General features: G+C 39.7%; 1 protein-coding gene across 4 annotated transcripts in view; it reads right to left on the bottom strand.

Annotated features, from left to right (window-relative positions):
* Window positions 1-17,982, bottom strand: part of LOC103472035 (hippocalcin-like protein 1) — a 48,655-nt gene that overhangs the window by 22,834 nt on the left and 7,839 nt on the right. The window contains exon 1 of one of the 4 annotated variants that reach the window (XM_081612787.1): window positions 7,769-7,778. The exons of the other annotated variants lie outside the window; for them this stretch is intronic. The gene's annotated coding sequence lies outside the window, so the exon portion shown is untranslated. Of the gene's footprint in view, window positions 1-7,768; window positions 7,779-17,982 lie in introns of those variants that run through there. 4 annotated transcript variants of the gene reach the window in all.

The raw sequence follows: 17,982 nt of genomic DNA, 5'->3' as shown, positions 1-17,982 counted from the left end.
CCTCTCACCCGTTAACAGCTGGATATAGGCACCAGCACCCCTGCTGACCCCAATGGAATAAGGATGTAAGAAAATGGATGGATGGATTTTAATTGCGTTTCTAATTGAATGGAAATTCTGCAATTGTGGAATTGTGTTATTTGTAATGGAAACGCAGCTCCTGTCCTGCTATGCTATCCAATTGTGTTTGAGCTTAAAGCCTTTTCCTTTTCCTAAAGGACTGTCACACAGACAGCAAAGTTTGTGATTCAGTCAATTATGACAAATTGTAAAGCAGCCCCAGACAACCGGCCGGCGGACATCTCCACCTTTGGGCAAGAGACGGGTCGCCAGGGGCAATACAGAAACACACAGGACAACAGGACAATCAACCAGGCACACACACACACACACACACTCATACTTAAGGGCATTTCAGAGAGGCTAATTAAGCCAGCAGTCATGTTTCTGGATAGTGGGAGGTAGACGGAGAACCCAGAGAGAATATGCTAACTCCATGCAGAAAAACCACAATCTGGAATTCAAACGCAGAATTTTCATCCTGAAATCATGATCTGGAAAATTGCATATATTGTTTTTTAAGTTTCTGCTGAATATTTTTGTCTAATGTAAAAATTAGATTGATGATCTAAAAATGTTTGGAGGGAAATACTTGTCCATCCCTAGTTACTTTCAGCTATTTAAGCCAAGGGCTCTGCTTTCTCAGGCAAATATCTAATCAAATCAAAATTTATTTATAAAGCAAAGCAATTTCATTTGACCATAGTCCTTCACAGCAATTACAACATTGTGATAAAAAGAGAAATAAATTAATTTGATTAATAAATTTGTAGTAAAATAATGAATAAAAACAGAAATGCATTTAATTTCAGCTGCAGCAATTTCCCAAAAACTAGAATCAATTACTTTTTTTTTTTTTACTCTTATCTGATTAAGAGCAGTAAGGCTGATCCAAAACAGTGTACTGTTGGTAGTAGATAAAATAATTTAAAAAAATACATGAAAAGTCTTTAACCTCATTCAGAAGCAGTTGCCACAAAAACTGACTAGAGACCATTCAGATAGTGTTCAGAATGTTTAAAATCTTGTGTTAGATTATAATCTTTTAAATATCAGTCTCTATACAAACAGTTAAAATCATTGGAAGTGCGTACCTTTATGATGCTTAATTAAAAATACCCATGTACTTTGTTGATGACACCGACTAGCTGAGGGAGTCTGAATGATCTCCTTTACAAAGAAACTGCACAAATAATTAAAGAAAAAAAGATGACAGTGCCATCTAAACTTTGCTTTCCCATCTAAATAGAATCTGCATTCACTGACACAATTAGGACTTTTTTTTTAGTTGGAGACTATTCTATAAACGGGACACAGCATGATGGAGAACAAATACCAGTTAGCTGTTGTTTTTTTTTTTACTTTAAAAGGAAAAAGGTAAAGTGTTTTACTACTAAAACACGTCAGCTTTCTCTTTCCTGTTTCTGGGATGTTAAAACTGTAAAACTGTCAGAACTGCTGGCTTTTTGTGGATTTTGCCATAAAAAATGGGAAAGGAATAAATGTGAAGGAATAAAAACTTTTGTAAAAAAAAAAAACTTAACTCCACAGAAGGCGTCTCTTGTCTGATTTGCTCTTTTCACACCCAATGAGCAATGAAACTGTTTGCTGTAGGCAATAAAAGGACAAATAGCATACTCAAAACCTCGTTAGTCTTGCTTGTCAAGTTCCAGTTTGGAGTTTGAGTGGCAGACCAGGTCCTATGCAGAAAGAGAAGTGACGTGAAAAACAACTGAAAGTTTCAAATCATCCAAAATAATTTAACATCAGGCAAAAATAATCTGAGTAAATACAAAGGGCAGGTGTGAGTTTGTTTATTGTTAAAGAAAAAATACCCCGACCACATGGCTTTTGTTCAGTTTTATTAGCAAGGCCTTGGCTAGAATAGAATCAGTCTGACCATATAAAATAAACTTAATTATGTCAATTGACCACAAATCTTGCCCCAGTATAAAGTAATTCAAGAAATGTAAAGACGCAGAGCACATATAGGATCAATGGGAGACAGGCTCCTATCTTTGGACCTAAAGAGGAATGATCTAGAGCACAGGTGTCAAAGTCCAGTACTCAAGGGCCGGTGTCCTGCAACTTTTAGATGTGCCTCTGCTGCACCACACCTGAATAGAATAATTAGGTCATTAGCAAGGCTCTGGAGAATTGATCTACACAAGGAGGAGGTAATTAAGCCATTTCATTGCAGTGTTTTGTACCTGTGGCACATCTAAAAACTGCAGGACAGCGGCCCTAGACGACTGGAGTTTGACACCATTGATCTAGAGTGAGTCATTACAGCGAGAAACTAGCAATTAGACCTGGAATCTGGGTATAGAGATGGACTGGACTCTGACCTGAACCATCAGTCACATAAAGACGGTTACAAAGTCGGCCTTCTATCACCTGAAGAATATTTCCAGGATTAAAGGACTAATGTTTCAACAAAATCTAGAGAAACTCATCCATGTGTTTATCTTTAGTCACACTGATTACTGCAACGTCTTTACAGGTCTGCCTTAAAAAAAAAAAAATCAAACCTCCAGCTGCAGCTGATCCAAAACGCTGCTGCTGGTGTTCTCACTAAAACCAGAAAGATTAAGAACATCACCCATTGCTTAAGTCCTTCTACTCACTCCCTGGAGCTCAGAGAATAGACTTTAAAATGCTGCTGTTAGTTTAAAAATCACAGCTTAGCACCACAGTACATTAAAGATCTGCTGCTGTTGTATCAACCTTCCAGTCCTCTGAGGTGTTCTGGTTCTGCTCTGCATCCCCAGAACCAGATGCAAACATGGAGAAGCAGCATTCAGCTTCTATCCACCACAAATCTGGAACAGACTTCTAGAAAACTGTAAAACTGTTGAAACACTGATTGCCTTTACATCAAGCAAAAAACCCAACTGCTTAGTGCTGCCTTTAATAGTAACTGGACAATTACTCAACATTATTGATGTGGTGATTGATGATTTTAACAGTGGCTTGTGACAAAATGTAATGTTTGTTATTGGTTTTCAGAACTGTTGACCATACGATGCTTTTGTTTTTTTATGTTTTAACAATGCAAATCACTTTTAACTGCCATGGCGTGAAATGTGGTAAACACATAAACTTGATTGACTGCCAAAGTAAAGAACACTGCCAGGCAGCCTTTTAATGGTGGTACTAATTAATTTTAGACCTGAAGTTTAAGCACATGTAGTTATGAAGCAGGATGATGATCCAAAGCACACCACCAAGGTCATATCTAAAGGACTTTAAAAAGACAAAAAAAAAAAGAAATTTTCAGAATGGTCACTGAACATACTCAAACACCCTACAATAAGGCCGAGAGAAAAAGAAGGGTGGACCAGAAAAGACTCACTGCCAGTTATTGCCAAAGGTTTATGGCTTATGCAATAACCCTCTGTGTTGATCAGCACAGCCATTCCAACAAGTTTCAGTTTAGGTGGTAATTACTTCTTCTCATGTAGCCAAATTTCTTTCTTTTTTTTTTTTTTTTTTAGTTTTTAAACAAATGATGTTAAATATTTTTTTAGATAGCAAACAATTTTTTTTCATACAAAAAATGTAGCCGTAGGACAAATTGTCATATTTTTCACATTCTCGATTCGTCCTTTCTGGTCAATAAGAGTCAAGTCACCATCGGAAAATTATGAAGAACCGTGACAGAAAACACAAGGAAATGAAGGACAGAGACAGGAGGGAAGGCGGATGAAAGCAAGAGAGTAAGCGAAAGAAAAGACATTAATGGCGGGGATAAAAATAAGAACGAGGGCGGGTCCTTAGTGTGGCGCTTTCCTCTGGTGCACAGAGGGTCTATGGAGCAAATCCAATCCTGATAGTAACTTAAATAGCTATTAAGTAAAAAGCCATTTATTACCCCTCGCATAAATCTGTGCAAGCACAGTTTGTTTGATGTGCGGTCTTCTTTCTTGCAGTCAAAGTAGTGAACATAAGAGGAAAGAGGAGAATATTAAGGGGGAACATTTAAGGTCACAGTAGAGGCATAAACAATCCGCGGAAGTCACTTATGGCACAGAAAGGAGAACATCTACACCCTGTTCATCAGGACATGAATGATAGGCAGGCTAAAAAAGTCATAAGGGTCATTTATCTCTTGAGGAAGGAATGCACCAGAAGAACCTGCAAACCAATTCTGCCAGAAACCTGCTTAGCAGTCAGGAAGAATACTAGTTTACGATGAACGATGTCTGCTTTGGTAGAAGTCTGATAAGTTTCCATGGCAAAGCCCAAGATGATTCCTTTATCATCATTTTTCTTGTCATTCCACTGCATGACTTTGCTAAAAAATGTATATATTTAGCCTGGAGAAAAACGTTTAACTATTACTTTTCTTTCAGTCTGTGAATGCATGGATCAGCATTCATAGCACCCACATTGCAGTTTGAACTGGCTTCTTCGTGACGACAGTTAATTAAAAAAGTGTGACTTATATCACTAAGCACCACAAAGGAAGAGCATTTAATCATATTTTTCAAATTTACTGAAACAATGGAGGAAATGGTAAAAATGACATTTAAAAAAAAAAAAATTGTCAGTTTTGTTTAATTTGTTTTAAAAATCATTAGAATTCATGAAGACAATAAGACAAAATTCTTACCAGGATAAGATTTTTTTTTCACAAGACCATAAATGCTCAAATCTAATTTCAGATAAGACAATAAAGTGATGGCTGGATGGTGACTGACAGGTCAATGCCCCAAAAATGACAATACAGAAACACTATTCGTTAAGATTTAGCTAACGTTGATTTGTGTGGCAGTCTGATGACAATAAAGGTACATTAAAATACACATCAAAACTCAGAATTACTATTTCCATTTCATTTATATGAAGCTAACAACACGCACTGACAGTTTTTATTGCACATTATGGACTAGTGTTTAAACTATTTAATTTTCTGTTGGATTTAAAACTGCTACTGCTTTGAAAGAAATAGCCAGAACATTGTGTTCTCTTATAGTACAAAGAATGAGAAATTGGAATTGGTCAAAACTGGAATTAGCAGGTCAGACCTCGAAGAAAATTGGAAATTGGTTCAGTATCTCTCTCTATAAACGTAAGTAGAGATGCTGCTTGATATTGGTTTATTTAGGTTTAAAAAACATCTCTTTTGGGGATGATGAGTGATGAGGACAGACTTTGCAAACAGCACATTCATTTTAGGACAATTCTGTTTCCATAAAGGACCCCGCAGCCAAAACATGAATGTCCTCCAGTGAGGAGTCTTGAACATTTCAAGCACCCCACTTTCATTCATTCTTTCTGATCCACAGCAACCCTCCGCTGATCAATGTTTTGCTTGGAACTCATCAGGATGCATGAGGACCTTTTGCTATGAGCAAAGAAAAACAAAACAAAAAAACACAAGGTTTCTTTGTTACATAAACACAGCAAAGCTTTCCAAGCTCTAAAGTCACGTTGTTTCCATCTCGTAGTGATGATATAGATTTGAGAAAAATCATAAAATAAACCAAATGTGCACAGGACTACATATTGTATTATTGTTCTGTGGAAAGGAAGCAGTTGTCTCACAGATGGCCGGACATGATCCTTCATAATTTTCTGATAAAGAGCAGAATTATTGAATTTATCAATTATTAAAAAAAAGTCACCATGAGGAAGCAAAGCAGCGTTAGATCAACTCATTAAAACAACCATGTTTAATGTTGGTGTAAGGTTGTTTTTCTCAAGTGCTGTAAATGTATATAGTTAAAAATGTAGGTTTATTTTAAATTCTAAGACAGCGAGGAAACGGGAAATAAAAACAGAGAGAAGGATAAAGAGCAGATAACACCTAGAAGCCTGCTTCTACACCTGCAGAAAGGGACAAATAAAACGGATGAGAGACCACAGCAACAACAACATATAATTTATAACAATTACAACTGCATTACTGAAATGTAGATGTTACTAGATACATTGAGTGACAACTGCAGCCCAATTATATATATAGTGTGTATCTGTAAACACCTGAATCCAACACCTGTGGGTGTATAGAAGGTTTCTTCCAGCCAACAGCCACCAGGAGTGAGCTGGCACATATGTGAGCACCAAACCCTGGAAGCTGAGAACCACCATTGCTTTAGCATGTGGGCAGAGGCACAAGCCACTGGGGGAAAAATAGACCCATATTTGGGGGGAGCCTTGAGATGATCCAGGAGGGGGGTGGAGCCCAAGACCTAACCTGATAGATAAATAGGCACACACAATCACATGTTCCTACACTCCTGCGCACATGGACACTCACACACATAAACCTGACAAAAATACACAAAAATGGACCGCTTACACACAATTACACTCTCTGTACACACTTTGCTGCCAGGTCCAAGTAGCCCAGCCCCTGGATCCAGTAGGTGCTCCCTGATGTGTCCTCGGCCCCCAAAGACCAATGACCCCGCACCTGGACTCCATCCAAAGATGGGGCCAAAAAAACGTCCACATAGTCCAAACAAGCCTCTCAATAAACTCCAATCCCAACTCCATGAACTTCCCACCCCACATGATTTCCCACAATCGGCAACCCCCAACCATAACACCAGCACATCCCGCTTCTCCACCACACAGTGGACCACTCCAAGCACCACACATAGAGATCATTGTTTGTTAGGAAACATGAGACAGCCCTTTGTGTTCTTCATGGTTTTTACCTTGGCACTCTTCCACATACGTCATTTTTTGCCCAGTCTCTTTTTTTATTGCTCGGACCATGATCTCTAATCATAAGTAAGGCAAGCCTTTAGATGAAGTTATGGACTATTTCCAGACCTCCTGCATGGGAAATTGATGTGCTGTTGGAGTCATTTTAGAAGGTCGGTCACTCCTGGAAGGATTCACCACTGTTTCCCGTGTTAATCATTTGTGATTAACGTGTCTTGCTGTAGTTTACTGGAGTCTTAAAGCTTTATAAATGGGTGGTAACCCTCTACAGACAAACAGGTCTCAATGTCACCTATCCATGAATTTCTTTACATCAGAGGATGGTGTGTATGAAAAATTGACCAACATATTCAACATGTATTGATTATCTTGATGATGGCACTCATCAAAATGCAGTGTTTGTCACTGATTTCTCAATTGTTGGCTGTATGTTTTTATGATATATAAAGCACTTGCACTTGCCTTGTTGCTGAAATGTGCTGTGCAAATAACATTGGTTTATTGCCTATTGATTAGTTAGCCTTCTTCCTGATTACATACAAGTTTTGTTTTATTGAGTAATTTATTCTACAGGTCTAGTAAATCAGTCATTCATGATTTAACAAGGGTACAAATATGTTTTCATATACGACCAGGATGGCTTGGATAGCCTTTTTTCCCCCTCCTAAATGAATGAAATCAATGCTTGAAAACTGCCCTTCTTGTTTACTGTTGCTGCTGTTGTCGGGCTTTAAAAGTTACTTAATGATTTAAGACAACAAAAGCAGAAGAAATGTGGGAAAAATATCTTTTTCCCACATAGCCCTGTCTTTGTCAGCATCCGAGAATGAACCATCACTCTTTCCTCGCATGCTAGATATGAGCACAGGGGGATATCTTGTATATAATATTCATCTAACATTTTTCAAGAGGCAGACTTGTGGAAAACCTTCTTTGAGCTGCACCTCATGAAATATTTACAGTGGGAAGCTCATCTCCCTGGTCGGTAACACCAAATTCAATGTGCAGTGGCAGGCGCGCATTCATTAACCGGTTGTAGCTGCTCCTCTATCTGTGTGCTGGAGACGCCGTATGCAAATGTTGAACTACACCGGACATTTGCATGTAGTATTGGAACAAGAATTCTAGATGTGATGGATATGAATCACAAAGGAAAAGTTATGTAGGACCAAGTCTGTAAAGTCTGTAAATGCTCTTCTGTTCCCACTTCCGACACCAAACAAGACCCAAAAAGTCCTCTAAATGCTGTTTACGCCAACAATTTGTGAAAGAGCGCCGTGATAGAGTACAATGAGTGCTCGCGAACAGGAAAGTGCGGGAAGCTTTAACAGCCTTAGGGCTTTTATTTATTTACTTATTTATTTATTTTGTATTTTTTTTGTATTGTTTTTGCTTTGCTTGACATAATGGCTTAGATTCAGCCGCATTATAACTCAAATTGTTCTTAATGAGTGCAGGGATCCAAGCATTTGGTTAAGTGCTGCAGGCTCTCTCTGAGCTCTTGGTTTCGGAAAGACCTGCGTTCGGCTCAAGTTCTGCTCGCTCACAGCAGGGAAGGAAGGGTGCTCCAGCGAGCTTCTTGACTGTAGCGCACCATGTGTCTGTGTGGGAAGAGACTCGAGGAGTCCTGGAACTGATTCCCTCCAAAGGGAATTAAAGCCTGATGCGGATTGCAATTCTTGCAGGGTTATAGTTTGGGCCATAAATGCAGAGGATTTGGGGAAAGAGGATATTAAACCAGAGATTAAGCAAAACTAGAGAAGCATTGATGGATAATTTATGCCACTTTTTCCTCTTCCTCCTCCCTCACCTTTTCCCCCTCCCTCTGTGTTTGTTTTGGTATCTGCTCTGTGCAGCTCTATGACCTTTAGCGAGTGTGTAATTCTAGCACATAGACAGAGGATAATGGTATATGAAAATCCATAGGGTTTGCTGCCTGCTGTGCAAATTGCAGACACGAGACTCAGCTGCTGCTGCTGCTGACGGGCTGAATCATGACCCCCCCCCACCCATCTTGCCCGACACACTATTATATTGGCATCAGCCATGCTCCCGTGAGAAGTCCATACAGCCACAGGTTTGCTCATCTTTCTGCTGGAGATGGATTGACCTCAGCAGCTAAGCCTAGCCCTGTGGAATATTTAAGACATTACTCTATAATAAGTGGGCTCATTGTCAAGAAGACTGGCCCTTATTAAAAATCCTTTCATGAGAAAAGCTTGCACATTCAGAATGGAAGGAGGCCTTGCGAAAGTATTTTCACATTTCTATAAACTTCTGTTTTTTATTGGGGTTTTATGTGACAGATATCCGCAACTTAACCACATTGAAATTACAGCAGTTCTGCAAATGCATCAGAGGTTTGTTGGGGAACTTCAGTGAACAACCATCAATGTGAAGGCCAAATAACAGAGCAGAAAGATCAAGAAGGAAGCAGAGTTGGGGTAACAACTCTGCTGTTTTTTCACAACCAGACTTTCAGATTTTCAGATCCCCAGACATCTGAAAATGGAAAGACTATGGCACAATGGGTAACCTACAAAATGTAGTTTTCAACCTAAACTAACAGTCCATGCATTGAGGACATTATTTAGAGAAGTACCTAAAAGGTTTATGGTAGCTCTGGAGGAGCTGGTGACCTCATTTATTCTTGCACTCCACAAATTTTAGATTATTAATTTGAGTTTTATATAAGCGGAGCATTAGTTCTCTGTAGCCACTGGTTCTTGCAGAGTCGTGGGCTTGCTGGTGCCTATCTGAAGCGGTCATTGGGCAAGAGGTGAAGTACACCCTGAGTAGGTCGCCTGTTGATCACAGTTTAACACAGGGATAGACGAGCATCCACACAAACCGATACCTTGGGGGAACTTGGAGAGACAAATTGCCCTAACAGTCATGGTTTTGGAATGTTGCAGGAAGTCGGAGAGACCCTACCAATGCATGAGGAGAACATGGCAAACTCCATGGAGAAAGACCCTGACCAGGATTTGAAACCGGGACGTACATGCTGCTACCAACCACGCCACTGTTCAGGCTTTGTCTCCTTCCTTAGAACCTAAACTACTGGACACCTTTGACAATTAAATTACAGAATGTGATTACCCCTGTGGCCGGGTGTTCATGTGGACTCATTAAGGATGCAGTAAGCCTAACACTGCTGGAAACTGCAGTTTTAAAAACGGCATTCTAAGATTTCTATAAAACACAATGGCTACTGCGTCAGTGACGCTGTCGTTCAAGCAAATCTATGGCATCCACTGATTCCCCATGGGGGCCTCAACAGCAGCTATTTCTGTGCTGAGGTGAAGGAGAATACTGATACAGTTTCTATACTTTGCAGCCATCGATCTGCTGACACACAACACCCGTTTTCCCAGTACTGTCATTAACCCTGCTTTTTTCCCCCTCTTCCTCCCGTCTCCATCCATCCGTCCACCGTCCTTCCTCCTTGAACCAGTCCCAATGTCGATTTGTCATTTCTAAAAGCCACTGATCTTTGCTAAACGCCTTGGGCCAAGCTCACTGCTGCCTGCGCTCCCTTGGTATCGCTGTTCTAGATCTTTTCGTCCTGCTCGCGTCAGCCGGACCCCCAGAACGCCGACGCATGGCCTTTCCAGGACCGTTTTTTACTCCACAGAAGTGGGTTTACTTGCTCTATGTTGTGTTGGGGAGAAGTTGCATATCCTTGTTTCTCTATTTACAAAAGAGAGCAAGGACATTTAAAACAGCTTTAAATTTCAATTCTAAAAACAAACTTTCTTGCATTGAGTCCAACGTCTATGACTCTCTCGGCAGAAAAGCTTGTAAGTGATATTCGAAGGGCAAGTTAAAGAGGACACTCAATCAAACCTCTCTCCTTTCAGCCCGCCGCCAGTGTCACATTGCACGGGAAGTGAATTATCCCACAGGCCTGGAGAACTTAAAGGGTTACTGCACTCCATTTCAGCTCTCCAAGGGCTCTCGAAAAGGGGGACATCCCTTTACTGAACGAGGCCTCCTGAGTGAAGGGCTTTCTAGGCACCAGAGCAAATTTTAGCTTGTGTCCCAGAACAGCAAACGGCACAAGGGGGGCAAGAACCCCAAAGACACGGTCGCAGCCATGTGCAGGACTCGCTACTCAAAATGAAGACTGTAATTATGCTCTCAGCATCAACTTCCTTCTCTTGTTGCTGGAGGCAATTAGTGGCTTATTTAGGTCAAGGATTGTTCAGTGATGAGAGCGGAGAAAAGAAAGACAGCGGCACATGTGGATGTCGCAGCATTCGGCAAGATGTGGCACTTCCCTTGTTGTACTTTGAAATAAATCTAATTTGGGCTGAACGATGATGCTATCCCAGATTCTGTAGTCACGGCTACCAACATTTGGACTCGACTTTGTCAGGAAGAATACACTTAACAAATCATAAACCTTTTTTCTTCTACTCTGCTTTCAGATTTTTAACAATAAGGATTTATCAACAATATCAGATGAAGAGATATGAGGAAATTAATCTGGATGAGAATTATGTTGCTAAAATTCAACACGTTGTAAAAATTGTTGCATATTATAGACCTTATGTCATTTTGTGTGGTGTACCTCGGTGGTCTGTGTTCGAACCACAACAATTTATTATTTACAGTACATTAATGTTAAATTGACTTCACATTTGGTTAATTTAAAGATAATACAAATATCTTTGACTTCAGTAAGAAATCTATTTCAGAAATAAGGCTAAAATGGAATTTAAAAAAAGGAAAAATAATTGTATTTGGTATGGTGACCCACCCAAATGGAAGCCATTAGGGGAAAAAAGTGCATGAAATTAACATGACAGTTTGGCAGTAACTGAAAACATTTGCTGTATATTTTATATTCTTCATCTTTAAGAGCTACATTAAGTTTAAATTTTGCAGACAACCAGAAGTTTTTTTTTCTCTTCACATTGTGAATGTTTTGGAAAAGGTGGAATTAAAACAAAACTCCAGGTCACTGACACTGACGTTAATCAGCCAGGAAGGAGGCACATATGTATGTTTATTTACTTATTTTTTATTTTAAATGTTTCCAGTGAGTTTGCAATAAAACAATTATCCACAAGTAAGACAAATGGTATAGAGCAGTCTTTGTGCCACCCAGTGTTTGAAACATGCAAAAAGTAATCCATAGTGGAAGTAGAAAGTGACTGACTGGGTGGTGCTGATGAGTGGGAGGCAGATGGGTGAGGCAGAAGCATCGTCGTTTTCCAGCTGCTTGCTGACACAAACACTAACACAAGGTTATGACTCCTCTTTCAGTTATTATCCTTGCCCTCGTGCTTTTCCACTTCATTTCCCCCATTCATTATTCGCATCTCTCCTTTATTTGCGTTTTTTTTTTTTGCTAATGATCCAGCAAAAGCAAACCAAGCACCCCTGGCTGTCAATCTCATTTTCCCTGCTGCCATGTACGTCTTGGCTGTATTCCACCCTGCACCCGACATATGGTGATCACACCTCCTTCTGAAATGTGTGACACATAAAAGAGAAGGCAATGACTGAATCAAATGGAGAAATCGCTCTGCTTCTGGCAGCTCTTAGACTCGCAGAGCGTGTGCCGTATTGCTTCGTTTCATCTAAAGATATAGCGCTTCGCAGACGTTAGCACGTAGCTTGAGCCTTATCGTGTTGAACACAGAAGTTTTTATGATTTTTATTCAGATTGTATGTCATAGACTAAAAGAAAAAAGTATGTTTCTGGAATAAGAAAAAGTTAGATGGTTTCGAAATCTTCTTAAAAATAGAGATCTGAAAAGGTAGCCTCATATTGTTGGTAAACTCCTTTTTTGTCTTGTCACTCTGAAGAGTTAAACTTATGTGATGAGGAGCTAACACACCATGATGTTGATTTTACATAATACTGCCCCTTTCGTGCTTTTAGTAGGCCAGTAGATTTGTAAATGTATGATTGTTTCTATTTTAAGTTGAGGGATGGAACAGTAGACAGTGTAACGATCAAACCTTGGAATACTGTTTTGAGCTGATTCCAACAAAGTTACTTAGGGGTACGAATCACTTTTCTAATTTTTATTTGTAAAGTATTTGATCAAAACAATGCTTTCTTTTCCCTCCACTTTACACTGAAGTGCTAGTTTGTTTTATTTTCTCACATGTAATCCTAATAAAATACCTTGAATTTCTTTAGTTGTAAGGTTAAAAAAACCAAAAAACAAATCTGTATGAATACTGTTGCACTGTGCGCACTACTCGCTGCATGTCTTTAGATCAAATCCTGTTATCGTTACAAAATGCAAAGCTGCCTCGAGCAGCAGATCCACAAATCCCTTCGGTGTGTCACACTTGGCGATTACGTCGATTTGGACTTTTGATCTGCATTCCCCTGTCGCAGAAATGCCTCGTGTTCAGCAGGGGCGGGGTGAGCAGAAAGCTGCCGTCAGAAAGTCATGATTTTAAAATAAAGCTAAGAACATTGCTTACATAAAGAGGATTTAGTCTCATCTTCATGTTCTCACAAGCCGGATCACCACTGCTTGTTCCGCAGAACCTCTCTGGACCAGTACATGTGCACATGTGTGCTTCCTCGGCTCAGACGAAGAAGCTTTGGAAACAAACGATGAACAGTGAAACTACCCCCTGGCTTTTGTCACGGAGACTCAGCCAACTCAGCCAGAATTTCCCCTTCGGCATCTCCCCGTGTTGAGCTGACGGTGGAGAGATGGAGATATCCCACAATGCAGCGCTGTGGCTTGCATCGTGGTGGAAGATTTTGCTCTAGGGCTCTGATGCTGAGATCACACACTCGAGCAGCTCTTTGTCTTTTGCTCTCAGGCTCTCTTGTTCTGCCACTTGACGTTATTTCTGTTCACACATCAGTCCGCTGTTACCGAGCATAACGTCACATCCTCACAGGTTAGCGCCTTCTCTTACTCTGGTTTTCACCGTGAGGGCCTTTCCATTGAGTGTTTGATAAAACTCTACTGTGTCTTAGTATGAAGTTCTTTATGACCAAAACCTCTCCTACATGAACCTAAAGCTTATTTGATCATAGTGTAACCCCCTTAAGCTTGGTTTATGCTTAAAGCATGTATATTCTACATAAGCATTTGCAGCATTTATACCCTGTGCAGCACCTTTTTGCTGTAGCCCATTTTCTGCTGGACTCTAGGGGGCAGTGTAGGGCGCCTATGGTAACAGTTGTTAGTAGCAACTTGGCGATAACGGTGAGTATGGAGGAGGTATTTATGTCTCTGTGGGCAACGTCATTAGGATGTCTGTTTGCGAACCTCCACCAGGAGGAGCTCTTGCTTGTCCGTCATGTTTTTCCAGACTGAACTGTGCAAAGCTCCAAAATTTCAGAGGCAAGTAGTGCGGATATTTGATCTGCATGGATGCCATGCAAATGGGGGTTGTTGCATAAATGATGCAATTTGATCGTGCGGCTCCACGCAGACTTTGTAAACTCGTCAAGCACAAGTCAAACCTCTCAGATCATTTACTTTGCACAACACACAGTTGCTTATACAATCAAGCTTGTTTGAAAGACTTGTGTGATTTGATTGCTGTGATTTGTTTTCTGATATTGAGAATAGAATGGAACAGCTACATCAATTAATTGAAGAAACTAACTAATACTACATAACTTGGGTGCAATCGGCTTGGGCCTGACATTATCTGGCTTTGGACCAGGCAGTTGTTTTATATTATTATTTGTAATATTGCAATGTACTTCCAATGGCATCCTCAGTCACCAGATCTGAATCCAATAAAATACATTTGGGATGAGGTGGAGCAGGAGAATTTGCATCATAGATATGCAGCAGAGAAATCTGCAGGAATTGTTACAATATTATATCCATATGCACCGACACATCTGAGGAATGTTTCTCTTGTTGCCGCAAATAATCCAGCTCTGAATGTAAACGAGGCTCAAACCATGTAATCACAAAGTGTACCTCATATAGACACGTTTCATGTTCTTGTTTACATCTGTAAACAAAGCTGGAGGGCAAAAAGACTATTCTTTTACTTGCCATCCATAGCAGCGCTGGCTGCCATGGTACAACAACTCTGTTAACAAAATTAAGCCTGGAGATCTAGGTATTAAACTCTCCCTAGGCTATACACAGAACCGTTGCCATAGCAACTGACTGACAACAGCTCCACCAGTGTATCAGGATTCAACACCAAAAAACAAGTAAACATTTCAAGCTAGCATAACCTAGCATAACTGACCAACTTCCCCCTGTCTCGCTATTCCTTTTTTTTTTTTTTTTACTCTTCACTGACTTGTGAAATGTGATACCCTTACTATCTAGATATTGTACTGTTGTCAGTATCAAAGCACTGGGTCATTTTATATGTCACATGTACATTTGAGATTTAGCATGCCATGTTGACAACTTGGCAGCTAAAACCAATGGTAGTCATCGTCAGCGAGACATTTTTTTGTGAACAAAACAATGTTCACAAATGTGAATTGTTAATATCACATTTAACAATTGTGATATTGTTAAATGTGATATTGTGATATTGTTAAATGACATTTAACAATATCACAATCAAAAGTTTCCTAAGACTATGCAGCCCTATTTATTGGTAAAAAAAAAAAAGTTTACCAAATTGACGGATGGATTTGTCTCCTGTTGCTCTAGCCATTAATTATAGTTGATAAACATTCATTGTATTTGGATATTTCTTGGTATTTATTGCATCTGCTCCACTGACTGTTTCTTATGCTTTACACTAACTATTGTAAAAGAATCACAGTTTTTCCGCACAGCCGTTATCTGTGGGTAGAATACAGCTGGAAACCAGAGGACTCCCTGACTTTAGTGTTTTTAGCAATTACCAAATGCATTCTACATGCAAAGAACAATCTCTTCCCTGGTTAAAAACACAGAATTGTTATATAAATACTAAACCACAAAAAGCTTTGTTGAATTGACGGAGTCGGTTAATTGCTTACATTTCTGTGTAGGTGATCATTCTATCAGCTCGTGACATTTTAAGCACAGTTGACGTGCTTTCCTGAATCTGCATTTGAAAGGTACAAAATGCCATTTCTGATCACAATTAAGGAAGCTGGCCCGGTGTTACCACTTCACTTGTCTTCTGCTACTTATAAATGAAGGCAAAACTTTACATGCAAACACTTTGGTTTGAAGAAATACTACTGCTTATTTAAGTCAGTTCAGCACTGTTTTTCTCTATTGACCAATACTAAAACTCTCATATCTGTTTCGGTGTCGTAATTGAAAGAAGTGGATCGGCGCCTCCATAGCTAGTTAGAGGGTTTGCAAGTTATGTCTGAATTTTCTCTGTCCACAAACCCCCTCCCCCCTTTTTTTCTTTTTTTTTTTATTGTGTAGGGCTTCCACAATAAGCAATAAATCAATTAATCCCATGATAAATAAAAATGAGCTCAATTTCCATTTGCATTCCCTTTTCTTTCTCCTTCTACCAACACATGGATGCCAAAAGTCTTCAGTCTGGTTCTTTGGTCTCAACTGGCCTTTTTTTTCTTTTTTGTAGGACATGTTTGTTTACAGAGACTTTATAATTCATTTTGATTGTTGTTTCTGTTGCTTTCTTTATCTATTTTGGATATTTAAAATGTCTTCCATTTCTGGAGTTAAATGCTCATTAGTATTTCAAGTTTATTGATATTTGAGAATGTGTTCTGGCATCATTAGGCCATTACCATTATACTACTTGAAAACGGTCTCAAAGCAACAATATTATCATTTATCACGATAACTTTTGGGACAATTTATCGTCAAATAAATCAATACAAATATACATTTTTTGTTGTTGTCTTTGTTAAAATCTCCCAATGAAGTTTTGAGTTGAGAGAAGCTGTAGCTTTCACATTCATGCAAATACATGCAGCGATTATGGAATCCTAAAAACTGTCTGGTCCAGTTACACTTCGCATGAAGGCTTCTAGAAATTAAATCCTGTCATTATCCTTTTGTTTTAATCGCAGTTGTTCAGCTCCGCCCACCACCAATCGATATGAACCTCCGAATCCAAAGCAAAAACATAACGCAGTCCCACTGATGAGGCTCTCAATCAGGATGCAAGAAAAAAGCTGGAGAGCCATATTTACAGTTTCACAGTTTCACTTTCAATAAGAGGAAGAAAGGAGGGGAGGAAAAAAAAATCTCTTTCACAAGCAAGGCCAAAGCGCAAAAGCATTGTTGAAAGAGTGTCACGCTGTGACCTGAGAGGCAGACGGCACATTCACTGCAATTGAGCAAACTCCGCTGCTCTTTTTGCTCGTGGCTCGCAGGGGAAAAAAAAAACAAAACAAAAAAAAAACGGTTGCGCCGTGTGATTGCAGCAGCGGCCCAGAGAAATGAGTCTGCAGTCATTACGGCTGCTTGTAAATGCATCCGAGCCAGCCGGCGCCAGATCGATTTTTCTATTTCTGATTGGCCCTCTGTTATTACCCTGAGAGGGTGACAGCGCAGGGAGTGGCTGGGAGGAGCGGGGAGTGGGCAGGGGAGGCAAAGCGGGCTCTAATTGATGCTGTCACTGGTTACATTTTTTTTCTTCCACCTGGAACATTCTGTCTGGTCCTTCTCAATCTTGAGGTGGATACAGACATAAAGAAATGGGAAATGTGAGAACATCGTCCATTTGGGATGTATATGTCACAGCTGGTGGATGTTATGGATATTTATTATGCACATTAGCAAAGTTGAAGGACAATGATTGATGGAGGAGGAATGTATAATGTGCAGTTTTACTTTTTTACCCCCCTTTACCTTTATACGTCTTAATAAAATCCAGCCTAACTACCCTTAGGCTGTCTGGTAGGCTCAGTTTGATTGAAGACCAAAACACAGCACTGTTTCAAATGATTCAAACTCTTTGAAAAACCTGTCCCCCTCCTCGCCTGTGGCGAAGGAAAAGACACAAAAACCTCAGAAAAAGCAACGAGCGCAACTTCCTCTTTCGCAAAAATGTAAACAAAAATGGAGTGGCATCGGATTTTAGCGGTTGTGGGATTTCTGTTTTGTCGTTGGCTAAAGACGACGAACCATTCCTCCCTCTAGTGCTAGACTAAATTTAAATTTCGAGTTAACTTTGAACGTGTTTGTGATTATATAATCAGTAAAATCCCCAAATTTCCAGGGATATATATATATATATATATATATATATATATATATATATATATATATATATATATATATGTAAGTGATGGGGTGTCAGTTGTTTTACCAGGAATTGGAGAATTTCTTGCATAGTCTTTAGGAGTGT

The sequence above is a fragment of the Poecilia reticulata genome, chromosome 11 (genome assembly GCF_904066995.2).
Source record: "Poecilia reticulata chromosome 11, P_reticulata-male-v2, whole genome shotgun sequence".
Classification (NCBI taxonomy): domain Eukaryota; kingdom Metazoa; phylum Chordata; class Actinopteri; order Cyprinodontiformes; family Poeciliidae; genus Poecilia; species Poecilia reticulata.
This window is presented reverse-complemented; position numbering and strand designations above follow the sequence as displayed.